Raw genomic sequence first — 16,414 nt, 5'->3', positions numbered from 1 at the left:
AAGGGCACAATGTGGCATATAGTATGTTGTAATTTAATTATTATGAAGCTGCTACAGTTAAACAGCTAGAACATTTTGTCCTTTATTTCCTTTATATTTCAAATGTGGTGCTATGTAGCAGCTTCTGACTAGACCTAAAACCTTAACAAGATTTGACAATTCTTTGTAAGGAATTTTTTTGCTCAGCAACTCTATTCACATTAGGAAAAATGAGGACAACTTAAATAAATTAGATAACAATAGTCATTTCCCCCTTGTTATTCCTATAACCAAAGTTTCAACTATACTGATTAAATTAAATCCACTAAAATAGAACACTTTGATGGCAGAATTAAAATAGATGGCAGCTGCTCAACACGTTTCTAGAGTTGACTGTATGGAATTTAGATTCAACCTGCCCTGGAGTTGAAAACTCCCCCACGTTCAGTGATTTTGAGGTTCAAGACTATCAAATGTTCAAGCAGTAGTATTTTTTTGGTAATTGCTTGTAGGGAAACAGAACATTTTGAAGTTGACCTTTATTAGCACTGTGAAGGACAACATTCCTCCTTAATAAATCCCAAAGGTGAGCATCATCATTTTATGAAGTCCATCTAGGGTAAGATAAAGCCCTGAGGTTATAACAAAGGCACCTTAATAGTTGTAGATGTGAATCACACAGCCCACTTGATATGGTCATAAAGGCATACTTGAAAGACATATTGCTGTCATAATCTTTTTTCAAATGATCATAAAAATGGTTATAAATGTATAGTTAATTTTCTTAATCAGATAAAAAAGGATAAACATTTTAGCTAAAATACCTCTCTACTTTGCTCAGTAATGTACCTAGCTATGATTCAGTATCATTCATAAAACATAATAATAAACTGAAAATCTGAATATTATATTGCATGTTATATTATGTAAAATGGCAACAAATCCACTAAGAAGTTTATGAATCAAGTTTTAAGATACTGATTACATCAAGACATAAGAAGTAAGCTTAATATTTCTGTTTATTTTTGTAAAGAAGCCATTCAATAGCCTGTTGAAATCTGACAGATCTTCATATTGTTTATTTTTTTAAACTGCAGATGTATTATTGTGTATGATTTATATGAGTAATCATGTGAAGGATCACAATGACCTAAGAAAGATGGTATGCACTTCTTCCTCCTGATGATATGACAACTGTCTTAACCTTTTGTGCCATAGGTTATTTCAAACTTTATCTATTGACACACAAAGAATTAGTCAGTCATGCATGATTAACTCCGCTTTTATTGATGAGATTTTTATTATACAATTGTCCACAGTGTGGGGGTATTAACATCAAATAAAGGAGACAATTTGCTGCTTGGTGTGCAACATGGTGTGATGCTTCCCAAGAACCTTCCACAGCATACACTTTTGTCATCTGAGCACTCTTTTCATTTTCTGAAAGAAAAGATATCCTAAAGATTCCCCCTTTATTGTAATTATTTTGTTTGTCACTTTTTTTTCTTGGCGCACACCAGATATACTGTGTTAGTAAATGCACTGAAAGACTAGCACAAATGATAAATCTAACCTTTTGTGTCGTAGACTATCAGTACATCATGTTACATCCCCACAATATGTTCATGGAATGAAGAATGAATAGTAAGCATTTTTAAAGTTAAATTACATCTAAGGAAGCCTACTGGTGGTGAAAAAAAACCTATAAGTTGGGGAGGGGGGCAGGAAGTCTCTTAGATAAGGAAGGACTGTCAAGGTAAGAGACAATAAAGAGTCAAAAAACGAGCCCCGCTTATATGCTATGTCTCATATAAAAATTCTCAATCAGAAATGCCCAGCTGGTGTAAACTGCTGAAGCTCTATTGATGTCAGGAGAGCTATGTCAATTTACATCAGCTGAAGATCTCATACGTCTTATAACTACAAATCAGAGTCTAGCAAACAAATCTTTTTTCAAACATAAACAATAGTGATTTTCATACTTATCAGGTTGTTTGCCTCTCCCTGTCCCCATACAGATCAATAAGATGGATGTTCCCCTCAGGACAAGTTGCGGATGGTATCACAAGCCTGTTAGCCATCTGAATGAGTCCCCAAGCATATACTCATTTGTGATCGACCAGCTCTGAGATCAGTGTCTGTTGACAGTGCTGTGGGTGTTGTAAAGGTTATGTGATCATCTTCCACAACGTTTCCACATGTTTCTGAAGAGTTTTTTTGTAAAGTGGGGCCTTAAGACTTGGAATGTCCAGTCTAACTTTATTTATTTTAAAGACAATTGCATTCTCTTAAAATAGATTATTTCACCCTTAACTGTAGTTTAAATATTTTTTCCAAGAATACTTGTGTATCATATCAGGTCAACACATTCACCTGTAAATCCACACAGCGCCTTTGACTTCAGTGGAGTGATGATGATTTACACAAGCTGAAGGTCTGGCCCAATGAGTAGCATCCTACTCCAAGAGCAGTCCTACTAACTACAAAGGGGCTGCTCAAGGAATATAGAATTATACAATTAGAGCAAGGATTGCAGAATCAGGCCTTATGTAAGCAAATGTTTTGTTTACATTGTTCAATGAAGTAAACTAACCTTATAGGTTAGGAACATCATTTTGTATTAACGATTGTTTTCACAAAGAACACATCAGCAAGTTAAAATTTAGACTTGCATATGTGTAGGATTTAGTTTATTTGTTTTTTTCTTCCTGGGGTTAAGCAACCATTGTACATTGAGAGCAGGCTGAGTTCTAAATTAAGATCTTTAAATTTCCTTCTAATTACATGGCTGACTTTTTTGACCTGTGTTGTAGCTCTATAGAAAGAGAGAATAATAATTAAAACAACAAAAAGAGCTACAACTGGCAGTCTGAGCTTATCCACTAAATAATGAATGACAACTTTTAATGTATCGTTAATGAACTAATCTCTCCCCATCTACCAATTAATATTTAATGTACATTTTAAAAGAATTTAGGAATATGCAGAGCAGCACATAAAATTATATAGTTAACTAGTTATATCAAAACTGAGTATTTTGTGTATTCCCAAACCAGGACGACAAATGTGCATTATACATAAATAAAATTTTGACATTTTAAGCATGTCATGAATTTATTTGCTGTTTTGGGACTAATTTAATTTCAAATATAAAAGGGCTTTTCTCCAACATCACACAAACAATGGAGAAACCAACTTCCCCAAGCTTCTAGTAATACTATTGCATAGTATTTTCTCTAAAAGGAGGCAATGTAGAAAAAGGAGGCAGCATGCTCTAGTGTTAAAACATGGTTCTGAGACTCAAAAGACCTAGGTTCCATTCTCCTCTATTCGACAGACTTGCTCCGTGAGTAGTCATCCACATTTGTGTACATGCAAAACTGATGCATACTCTAGCTAGCTCTCTATGCATGCAGCCATGTAGGTCTGCACATAAAAGGCAAGTTCAAGGCACATTTAATGGACTAAGGTACACCTCACACATTTTCAAAAGTGCTCAGATGCCCACCACTCATTCAGCCAAATGCTACTTAATCATGTTGGGCTAGGATTAGTCAAGGAGACACAGCTACTCAAGCATTAGCCACTCATTAGCTACTCTGCACATCGCATACTGGGGAACACCAACCAGATGAATAGTATTCAAAACACAAAGGTTACTGAGAGTAAGACATACATACATACAGTACTAAAGGGCAAGAGACTATGATACATGCAGTAGATAGGATGGGGTGGAGGGTGAGGGGAATGTGAAGGATGGTGAGGTTTTTCCATTTCTGAATGGGGAATGAACCATACAACAAAAAGATCTATCACTGGCTGCAGCATAACAGCTGACTGCGCCAAGGAAGTATACCTTAAGGCAAGTCAGGAGGAGAAAGATGATGAGGGCAAAGTTGATCCTAACTCAGAGAATTGACATACTCTATCCATCCAAATGGGATGTTTTGAACCGATGGAAACCTCCCAGCTGACTTCATAGGGCCACAAGAAGTCTAAGGGGCATGACTAGTCCAAAAAAACACCTGATGTGGGTTCCTTTTCTGTAGCATTTCTCCTGCAACTTGGCTTTTAAGCATAACATAAGAGATGTGATGGTGAATTCTCCACACTCAACCAAGCAGTCATTGCCTTTCCAACACCTGGTATATTAGCCAAGACCATGTGTGTTTTTCTGATAGACTTAGTGTTGCTTTCTATCTGGGCACCAGAGCAACAGTTGGGCACAGCAGTAAGTGCAAACCATTATCTACTGCAACAGCACTCCTTGTTGTCTGAGCATGCAGCTAGACTCAGAATATCCAGGTGGTGCGGTGCAAGTATCCAAAGCAGGTGATGAATTTTCAGTGCCTACCCCCTACTTTGAATATTAACCTAAAATGCAGGCACCTAAAAACAACACACTTCCTGCATACTGATCTCCCCTCCCCAATAACTCAATCCTAAGACAAAGGGGAAAAACGAACAGCTTTGTTTATCCATCTGTCTCGTTAATAACTCCTACAGTTAATGGGTTGGATTTTCAATTTTGTTTGTGCTAATGAACTAAGTCTTTCCAAATTGTTTGCTATTTTCCCTGTAAACATGGACAACCTTTTCCCCACCCAACTGAACTAATACGCTTTCAGAGCTGAGCAATCTTATTACACTGCCAAGTTAAGTTTGTGTCTGATTTTCTCTAATCACCATTGATGTTGGTTTGTGTCCTGTATATTTTCCTCAACCAGTTTTTTTTTACTATTATTTTTATGGTGTTATATAGATGACATACTAGTCTGAAATTAAATAGTACCTATTCATTTGAATGAATAGAAACAATGTTTGGATATCAATACTATCCACTTTGCCAAACCAGCTACACAAAGAAGGGAGAAAGGAGTTAAAGAATAATGGCACTAGTTCTCCAACTTCCTTGACCGTTTTACTAAAAGAGAATTTGGTCCTGTATTTTAAATACCTTATTTGGGAAAATGTCAATATGATAAAATTAAGCAAAAGAGAGTCATTTTGTCCATCTGATGATGGGTATCAAAACAGGAAGATCAGAACTGCAATCAAAGACGCGGAAAAGAGTTGGACATATCTACCTCTTTTTAGATAAGATTTTTACTTTTTCGGACAGCATTTGTAAGTATTACATGGATGTTAAAGAATACCAGGGTAGAAAATCCTGCTGTTCCTTGCTTCTGGCTGCATTTGTGATCTTCCTGTCTTTGTACACATCTATCAAACTGCATCTCCTCTTGGAATCACTATTAAAATAGAAGCCACAATGGATTACACAGAAGCACAATTCATACTACTGCGGCATTTGTAATAGTTACAGGTATTTTAAAATACTGCTTTGAGATTTCATTGTTTAAATTGTATGTTCATATTCAGTAATCTGTTCCAGAGCTATCCAAGAGCCCCAGTCTGCCCACACTTATTGCAGTGATTAGGACCAGCCTTCTTCTGGGCTGGCATGCAAGTGTGCCAGGGATATTCTGTGCGCTGTGCAGTAGTGGGACATAGTTTTGATCTTTGTGTCTCCATAATTTAGACTTCATTCCCACCATGTAGTTCTTGGATCACAACAAACTTCAAATTGGTTGTGGGGCCCAGATCCTTTACACGCTAATCAATGGAGCTGACTAAGGAGTAGGATGCCCTGTTTCTTCAAGAGTGGTAGCGCACTCTGCAAAGCTATGGGAATTTTTGCCTCCTTGAGGCAATACTGTTCCTGGAGTTCTTTCTGGGGCAACTCAACTCTTCACTACCCTCCCTGTCTCCACCCTGGGGAGCTTAAATGAATCCAAAGAGACAAGTGTATGCAGCATTGAGGCCTCAGAGAATACTAAAATTCACTGCAATTTTCTTTTAATGTAACTAAACGCCTTCAAGTGCTCCCATATATAATTTCATTATAATATACAGAAACATGACCTAAGATGTACTCAGTCTAAAACACCAGCCTGTTACTTCTATCATGGACAGGAAGAAAAATACTACTCACCTCCAGACATTTGTCAAAATTAGCTGTCTGTGGCTCCAGTGCAGCCCTCTGCACCACTCTTGAAGGTGTAGCGTGTTCCACAGTTCATACCCAGCTCGCTCCGATTTGATTTGAGGGTAGAACAGAGCCACTCCCCTGCTTGAAGACCCATAAGGAGCTAGTCAGAATCCTGCCTGATGTGTGTATGTAACTTTTCTTGACCACAACAGGATTTCTGTGAAAGCATATGAAGAGAACTGTTTTTAGTGTCCTCCACAGGATAGACACCACTTTCTATTATGCTTTCCATGGCTTCCTCATACTGATTCTTCCCTTTCATGTCAGTGAAGCATTTCACAAACTGTCATGTACCATTCCTCTTTATTACTATATATCTGGCTTTGGTTCTCCCCCCTTAATAATACTCCTACCTCTAACCATTCTGTCTTTGTTTTCAACATTGACTGCCTGCTAGGCTACTTTATCATGTTGGTGTCTTTGCCCCACAAAGTCATAACCCTAAATCTCCTAGGCTTTCTTCTAGAAATTCAAATGTCCCGTACATTTTAATTTTGATTGTGGTGACTGCACTATTCTGTGCTCCAGGGGGTTAATTTCGGTACTTTCATTTTCTCTTCTCTGTCAGCTTCTTGCTGCCTGGCCAGATCATTTCATCAAACATATGCAAACACAGCTGAACATATACTACCACATTTCTGTGCCTATCTATCTCTGTTTTGAATTTTTCAATGGACTGTCTCTAGAGCAGTGGTGGGCAACCTGTGACCCACAGGCCGCACGCAGCCCATCAGGGTAAGCTGCTGGTGAGCTGTGAGACCATTTGTCTACATTTGCAGTTCGCCGTTCCTGGCCAATGGGAGCTGCGGGAAGTGGCAGCCAGCACGTTCCTGTGGCCTGTGTCACTTCCCGCAGCTCCCATTGGCTGGGAATGGAGAACCACAGATACTGGTAGCTGCGGGCAGCTGTGCAAATATAAACAAACTCTAGTAGCCGGCCAGCAGATTATCTTGATGGGCCACAGCTTGCCCATCACTGTTCTACAGTATTTCTATTACCATGTCAAATGTGCATCCATCTTAAACATAGCAGCACCTGGCACTTCTTACCTTGCTCACCTCTATGAGTGTCTTCTTTTAGGCAAGAGAATTATTTTAAAATACATCCTTACCTCATACATCTTGCTTCTTAGCTCCAGTTTCCATTTTACCCCTTGAGGCCATTCATTGGAGTAATTTTCTACCTCAAGTTTTCCTTTGCATCTCCCATTCCTAAATTTATCAAGTCTGCATATTTTCACTACTGCAACAAGGTTCATATCCACTACTATCCTAACACTCCTTTAGTTGAGTCACTCTGTAATGTAATTGACAGTTGATGCTCAGTTTTTGCAATTACATAATTGCTTACCAAAAGTACTCAAATCCAAGCTGAAGCCTATTGTAATGCTACAATGTGCTTTTACAGCCAGAAAAAACATTACCCCATCTCTGAAGACCTCCAGTGAAACTTCATTTGTTGGGGAAATCATCACGTTTTTTCTAAAGGTTGATCATGCCTCACCAATCTACTATAATCCGTTAAGGAGGGGTATCAAGCAAGTGGACAAGAGTAATTCAGTCAATATAGTATACTAGATTTTCATAAAGTCTTTTACAAGGTCGCTCAACAAAGACTCTTAAGCAAAGTAAGCTGTTATGGGATAATCACAGAATCATAGAATATCAGAGTTGGAAGGGCCCTCAGGAGGTCATCTAATACAACCCCCTTCTCAAAGCAGGACCAGTCCCCAACTAAATCATCCCAGCCTGGGCTTTGTCAAGCCTGACCTTAAAAACCTCTAAGGAAGGAGATTCCGCCACCTCCCTAGGTAACCCATTCCAGTGCTTCACCCTTTTGCTAGTGAAAAAGTTTTTCCTAATATCCATCCTAAACCTCCCCCACTGCAGCTTGAGATCATTATTCCTCGTTCTATCATCTGGTACCACTGAGAACAGTCTTGATCCATCCTCTTTGGAATCCCCTTTCAGGTAGTTGAAAGCAGCTATCAAATCCCCCCTCATTCTTCTCTTCTGTAGACTAAATAATCCAAGTTCCCTCAGCCTCTTCTCAGAAGTCATGTGCTCCAGCCCCCTAATCATTTGTGTTGCCCTCCGCTGGACTTCTTCCAATTTTTCCACATTCTTCTTGTGGTGTGGGGCCCAAAACTGGACACAGTACTCCCAATGAAGCCTCACCAATGCTGACTAGAGGGGAATGATCACGTCGCTCGATTTGCTGGCAATGCTCCTACTTATATAGCCCAAAATGCCGTTAGCCTTCTTGGCAACAAGGGCACGCTGTTGATTCATATCCAGCTTCTCGTCCACTGTAACCCCGAGGTCCTTTTCTGCAGAACTGCCACTTAGCCACTCAGTCCCTAGTCTGTAGCAGTACATGGGATTCTTCGATCCTAAGTGTAGGACTCTGCACTTGTCCCTGTTGAACCTCATTAGATTTCTTTTGGCCCAATCCTCTAATTTGTCTAGATCTCTCTGTATCCTGTCCCTACTCTCTAGCATATCTAGCACTCCTCCCAGTTTAGTGCAATCTGCAAATATGCTGAGGGTGCAATCCACCCCATCCTCCAGATCATTAATGAAGATACTGAACAAATCTGGCCCCTGGACCGACCCTTGGGCCATTCCGCTTGATACCAGCTGTCGACTAGACATGGAGCCATTGATCATTATCCATTAAGCCCAACAATCTAGCCAGCTTTCAATCCACCTTATAGTCCATTCATCCAGCCCATACTTCTTTAACTTGCTAGGAAGAATGCTGTGGGAAACCTTATTGAAAGCTTTCCTAAATTCAAGGAATAACACTATGACGTGTTGGGTCATAGAAACCTCCTTGGGACCTGCCAACTGATGTGCCAAGACTACTTCTGCTCTTGCTTTTTCCTGCCCTGGCAGCTTAGGACTCCAACATCCTGTCTTGTTAAGCCAGACATGCCAGTCTGCTCCAACACAGACCCAGGGTCTGAACCATGTGTCCCAAAGCTGCAGATTTAACTGAAAGCAACTTACAGAAGTGTTCCTGTCTTTGAGACTAAGATGCCGAGCTCCCAATGAAGTCTAAACTCCAAATACACCTGTTTTACCCTGTATAAAGCATGTGAATAAAACATATACAGGGTAAACTCATAAATTGTTCGCCCTTTATAACACTGATAGCGAGATATGCACAGCTGTTTGCCCCACCCAGTAATTAACATACTCTGGGTTAGTTAATAAGTAAAAAGTAATTTTATTAAATACAGAAAGTAGGATTTAAGTGGTTCCAAGTAGTAACAGACAGATCAAAATTAATTACCAAGTAAAGTAAAACAAAACACACAAATCTAAGTCTAATACAACTGAGTACAGATAAAATACAACTGAGTACAGATAAAATCATCCTGAGAGATATTTCAGTAAGTCTCTTTCACTGACTGGATGCCTTCCTAGTCTGGGCACAGTCCTTTCCCCTGGTACAGCCCTTGTTCCAGTTCAGATGATAGCTAGGCGATTCCTGATGATGGATGCCACCTTTGTTCTGTTCCACCCATTTATGTATCTTTTGCATAAGGCGGGAATCCTTTGTCCCTCTCTGGGTTCCCACCCCTCCTTCTCCATGAAGGTTAAAGACAGATTCCAGTTCAGGTGACACGATCACATGTCACTGTAAGACTTGAATACCCACTTGCTAGCACACACGTTTAGAGGGAGACTTACAAGTAAAACAGAGCCATCTGCAGACAATTGACCTGGTTAATGGGAGTCCAAGATTCCAAACCATCATTCATGGCCCACATTTTGCATAATTACAATAGGCCCTCAGAGTTATATTACATATTTATAGTTTCAGATACAAGTGTGGTGCATTTATACAAATAGGAAGATCACACTTAGTAGATTATAGGCTTTGTAATGATACCTTACAAGAGACTTTTTGCATGAAGCATATTAAAGTTACATTATATTTAAACTCATTATTATATTTTCATAAAATCATATAGAGTGCAACGTCACAAACACGTCCACTGCTTTCCCCTCATCCATAGAGCCAGTTATCACATCATAGAAGGTGATTAGGTTAACCAGGCATGACTTTCCTTTGGTGAATCCATGCTGACTGTTCCTGATCACTTTCTTCTCTTGGAAGTGCTTCAGAAGTGATTCCTTGAGGACCTGCTCCATGATTTCTCCAGGGACTGAGGTGAGGCTTACTGGCCTTTAGTTCCCCGAATCCTCTTTCTTCCCTTTTTTAAGGATGGACACTACATTAGCCTTTTTCCAGTCATCCAGGACCTCACCCAGTCTCCATTAGTTTTTTAAAATAATGGCCATTGGCTCTGAAATCACATCTAACAACTCTTTAGCACCCTTGGATGCCATGCATCCAGCCCCATGGATTTGTGCTCGTCCAGCTTTTTTAAATAGTCCTGAACCACTTCTTTCTTCATAGAGGGCTGGTCACCTCCTCCCCATACAGTGCTGCTCAGTGCAGTAGTCTTGGAGCTGACCTTGTTCGTGAAGACAGAAGCAAAAAAAGCATTGAGTACATTAGCTTTTTCCACATCTTCTGTCACTAGGTTGCCTCCTCTATTCAGTAAGGGGCCCACACTTTCCCTGACCTTCTTCTTGTTGCTAACATACCTATAGAAACCCTTCTTGTTACTCTTAAGAGGAAAGGTATATACTGGAATTGGAAAAGTTACTGAAAAGGGCAACACAAATTTTTAGGGGTATGGAATAGCTTCCATATGAGGAGAGATTAATAAGACTGGGACTTTTCAGCTTGGAAAAGAGACAACTAAGGGGGATATGATAGAGGTTTATAAAATCATGACTAGTATGGAGAAAGTATATAAAGAAGTGTTATTTACTCCTTCTCATAACACAAGAAGTTGGGGGTCACCAAATGAAATTAGTAGGCAGCAGGTTCAAAACAAACAAAAGGAAGCACTTCTTCACACAACACATAGTCAATCTGTGGAACTCTTTGCCAGAGGATGTTATGAAGGCCAAGACTATTACAGGGTTAAAAATAGAACTAGATATCCTCTATGAACTTAAGTCCATCAATGGCTATTAACTAGGATGAGTAGGGATGCAACACCATGCTCTGAAGTGTCCCTAGCCTCTGTTTGCCAGAAGCTGGGAATGGGCAACATGGGATGGATCATTGATGATTACTTGTTCCATTCAGTCCCTCTGATGCACCTAGGATTAGCCACTGTCGGGCTAGATGGACCATTGATCTGACTCCGTATGACTGTTCTTATGTTCATCCCCTTCTAAATCTAATACAAGAATTATATACTTTTCTGTCTCCTTGACCTCATCTTTTTTCTACACCCCTCCATTCATCATTGTCTTCATATTGGTCCCGACACCTTCATCTCTATTAACGACTATCTGATTATCTGGAAGAGTCCACTTGGCTCACTATGCCTCCCTGATCATCCGTCCTGTTTTTAAACTCAGATCAAAACCCACTAGCATTCTATTACCCACAACAGTTAAAGAGTTGACTTGTTCCCTTCACTGGTACAAACTATTGCTACCAATTTCACATCTCTCTTAGAGCCAGATTCTCCTGCCTTTACTCTTGCAAAACTTTACTTCTCTTATTTCAAGGCAGAGTAGGGTGCTATTGAATATGAGTACAGGTGGTGGACCTTAGACAATGGTTCACATTGACTTTAAAGTCTAAGCATAGCATTTTAAAATATTATTAATTCCTGTAACTTCTGTGAGTTGTGAGATATTTGTGTTGACACGTTATGAAGTTAAATTATCCTGAGCACATTTTTATGCATGCTCAGAATGAGAGCTACATTGTTTCAGGTTATGTGAAAAATCTTAGTTTGGTTTGGCATAATTAAGGAAGGCCACAAAAACATGGATGTCAAGTTTTTTCTGCAGTATTGCATAAAACTCTATAAATAAAAGGAAGTCCATAAGAAATATATGTTTATGTTATATGCAAACTTTTAATTTGTATTTGTTCACAGAGAAACTAAGACTATGATGGATGGGTACAGGAAAACAATATTCCCTTTACCAATCTTGCCTTTCAGCAATCTTGCTCTAGTTCAGCCTATTTCAAATAGTTACAAACTCTAGTGAGTCACTAAATAAAGCATTTATGGCTGTCATGAACTAAATGACATATATCAATTTCCATCCAATGCAAATTTGCATCATAATGGAGGCAACCTTAGTAATTTATAGACATGCAGCTTTCCAGAGAGTCATAGTTATTTCTCACCAAGAGTTATGCGGTGATTGTCTCTGATAATTTTATCTCAGTTCTGAGCAATGAAAAGAAAATGGATCTGAAAAAGCTCTCATTAAGAAGAAAGGCTTTTTACTATTCCAGAGAAAACTGAGTTTGATGGGAGTTATGACCCTTTGAAAATTGTTACTTTTGTGCATTTTGTACGCATTTATGTATAAGGGCCTGATTCTGAACACACTATTGCATGACGATCTTTACTCATATCAGTAGTGTAGTTCAAGCCAATGGGACTGCTTATGAGTAAAATTACTCACAGTCAGAAGAGTTTACAGCATCCAAAAACTAAACTAGTTAGAAATGTCAGAAAATGAGATTTTATCAAAATCTTCTGTGGGAAAATGTCAATTTCCACAAAACATTTCATTTCTCTTAAACTTTTACAGATTTAAAAAACAAAACCTTTCAATTCAAAATTTCAGTTAAAATAGAAACATCTCTTTTTGATTGAAAAAATCAGAATATTTTGTTTTGACTTTTCCAAGATGAAATTTTTTTGATATTTTGATTTTTCAGACTGATTTTGGCAAAAAATCAATGTACGTAATATAGGAATTTTCCCTGGGATGGACGTTCCATTTTTTTACCATCTCTACTGATAAGATGTGCAGCTCAGGAAGGCTATCCAAGGCCCTCATCCTCCAAGCACCTATGCATGTACCTATCGTTACTCATGTTCACAGTCCCATTGGTTTCAATATAACTAGTAACATGGTCAAAAGATACACACATGCTCAGGTCTTTTCAGGATCAGGGTCTAAATTAGCTGTCCAGAGAGAAGTGTACTAAAGATGTGCTGCTGTTTGGGCAAGGATTTTATGCAGAAGCTCTGGGCTCAGCTCTGAAGAACTTGTGAATTAAAAAGGGGTTAGGTAAGGCTACTGCTCACCTCATGATATCCCCGAAATGGAGTCCCATTCTGATTGTCTGGCTATGCCAAAAGAATGACAGGAGACGTTAGATATGGGTTTAATCAGGCCACAACTTATTATTAAATGTCTGGGACTAACTTAGTGAACCCCCCTCACAATTCAGTGGTTGAAAGTGCTTTTTTTTCACACACCCCCACACCTTTCCATTTATGTCCCTCCAGCAGATCCACTGCCAGGACCCTCCAATTCCAGCCAATTCTGGGGGAAGAGGCAGCTTCCACCAGATCACCCCCTTTTCATCCAGGTCCCTCCAGCAATTTCCTTGCCAGGACCTCACCAACCACACTCCCTCGTAGGAGGGGTTAAGGTGGACTATAATGATGGGAGTTCAGCTCCCTTCTGTACCAATCAGAGGAGTCCCCAACTGCCCCCAGCTCTCTCAATTACCAAGCATCCCTCTTTAATTCCTTTTCCAAGCCATTTATCCATTCTTTTGTGCCTGAATTTTTGGAGTACCTGCTCTGAACATCCACTATACACTTAAATAAAGAGTTGCAACATATGGCCTACCACCCATCATGCTTTGCATGAACAAAGCCCACCTGAACCTGCTGCGAGGAAGGCGAAACCCCACACACACTGCACCTGGCCAATATGGGGGTAAGGGAAAAATTCCTTCCTAACCCGTCTTGGTGGGGTGGCTAGCATAATGCCCACAGCAGATATAGCTAAACACCCGGCATATTTCTGACCTAAATACAGAAGGAGGTTGGATGCTGCCCAGCCTGTTCCGAGTGAATGGGTGGAGGGGCCAGGGCCTTTTTTAAACCCCTCATTCCTAGGTGATGAGTCATCCACCACACTGACTGCATTTCCAGCAGTTTTACTTCTCCCCTCCTCCCCCCAAGCCAGAAAGCATTGCCTTCCTCTCCCAGCCAGCCAGACAACTCCCCGCCCCCACTCCCGCTTAAAGTTCAGGGCGGTGATTCACCTTAAACTGATGCAAGTTCATAAGTTTTGAATGTGAGGAGGCCTCTGATGTGGAGTTCTTCACACAATTGGGACAATTTATTCTGGGGGTTATCCAGCCAAATAGTTTCAGATCATGCAGTGGGTTATTGCAAGCCAGCAGAGCTTCAACCTTCTAGAAATTGAAGTTTCTATTAATTATTATCAATAATCATAATAACAAATGGGCTTGATTCACCAGTGACTTATATAGTCATTTGCTCCTGTGGAAAGTAGTATATGAAAAGTGGCAATTTTACAGCCTGTCTGGACTCACCTTGCACAAGATGTGAATATAATACAACACAGGGGGAAATTGGACCCTATGTAGTCCCTCCCTCTTTTCTTATGTGCAATAGGGTACAACTTTAAATACATAATCATGGATTTTTCAGTAATGTATTGTAATATCATACATTTTTTCTATAACCTTATATGCTACTCTGTAGCATGTTGTATCATATAACATATGGAGTATGCCTGCCAAACTCTATGAAAGTCATTTGCAGTATATGAAAAAATGTACTGTAAAGAGAAGATATACAACATGCTACATAAAACAATATGCAATGCAGTAGAGTAGAACCCCTATTTTACAAACTAACTGGGGATTGAGGAGTTAATAAAATAAAAAAGTTTATAAAATTGAACATTTCAAAATGGTACAGTGCATATATTGCAGTATGGTGCACTGCATCACTGTCTTCTTGTCCTTCAAATCATTGCAAAGCAATTTCCAATGCACTGAAGGCATCAGAATGTGAAGGCATATCTACTTATTCTTCGTTGATATCACTGTTGGTATGTTGTTATTTTTCCCCCGAGTTAAGGAAAGTAATTCACATAACTTGTCATTTGTTAGACTGGTGTTTGTAAAATTGAGGTTCTGCTGTAACAGTGAAAAGTCTTAGATCACCTATGCTTGGAGATAAATTAACTTTGTAATTGACAGCCTAATCCTCTGAATTGCACCCCCAAAATGAGTAGTTGTGCATGCATGTGCTGCTAGACAAGTGGCATCCATACAGGGAGAGAATGACTATTCCTTCTATCTACAACTGTTTTCTGTTGAATTATCTGGATAAAGAAATAGAATGATCATTAAGGTTTTATGCATTTCTGTGACAGCAGCAGTTAATGCCTTCTATGTGTCATAGACCATTCTGGATTATGGGATCTTCACTCTGACAATAAAATAAACTAGACTAGGAAAAAAGTAATGAAGCTCCATTTTTAGCAGGTTGCCATTAGCTTGCATTTTGTCTTAGCACTGGATAAAGTCAAGCATGCAGCAACCAGTCTGTGTGTGTTTATAAATGTTGGACAAGTATTTGAAGGAGAAAAATTGCAGGGTCCAATTTGTGACAAGAAGAAGTTAATATGATTTGTCTCTGGTTCCTAAAACATTCTATTCCACTGTCATCTGTGGAACTTTAAACTGTTTGTTTTAACTTGCTTATTAGGAAGCGTATTGTTTATAGAGAAAGGACACGCTTAAAAAAATGTGTACAAAGAACTAAACAAAAATAGCCTGAAGGGCAAAAATGCACAAACAGATGGAGAGAGGCCAAACAGATCTGCAATACTGAGTATTTTGTATTTCACCTTGGTTCAGTTAATGGTTTCCCAGTAAATTGATCCAAAGTTGTCTTCCCTAATAGAATTAGGAAGAAAAACCTAAAATAAAAAGTAAATAAAATCTGGTATATTCCTACAAATTAAATAACTGAGTACTTTATCCTCATAACATTATTTGTTAAAATACCAACTGCCTCAGATGGATTGTATGTATTATACTCTAGCTCTATTAGATTCTGTTACTGACCATAATAACAGACTGTCAAGGACACTGCTGTGGAGAATTTAAAGGGCCTACCTACTTTTCACTCATTCTATTGTCATACAATTGGTTGGGAGGAGAGGGGAGAATGTATTTCTCCTTGCAATATAGCAAGATTCACCTACTGAGGAGGCAATTTTGCAATAATGAATTATGAACTGATTATATGACCTTGAAGTGCTTTAAGTTTAAAATCAGTTTTTATCAATTAGGTGACAAAAGCGTCATATTTATCTCCTCACAGCAGTGAAAAGACAAGATGTAAATGTTCCACTGCAGTAGTCCTAAATGGATTTTATTCTCAGTAGGACCAAAATGAGAAAATGACTTCAGTGGATCTGGTCACAGTATTAGGCATTTCTTGGACCCAGAGACAAGACTGGGAACACAACTCTC

Source organism: Gopherus evgoodei, chromosome 1 (assembly GCF_007399415.2).
Source record: "Gopherus evgoodei ecotype Sinaloan lineage chromosome 1, rGopEvg1_v1.p, whole genome shotgun sequence".
Classification (NCBI taxonomy): domain Eukaryota; kingdom Metazoa; phylum Chordata; order Testudines; family Testudinidae; genus Gopherus; species Gopherus evgoodei.
Note: the sequence above shows the minus strand (reverse complement) of the source record.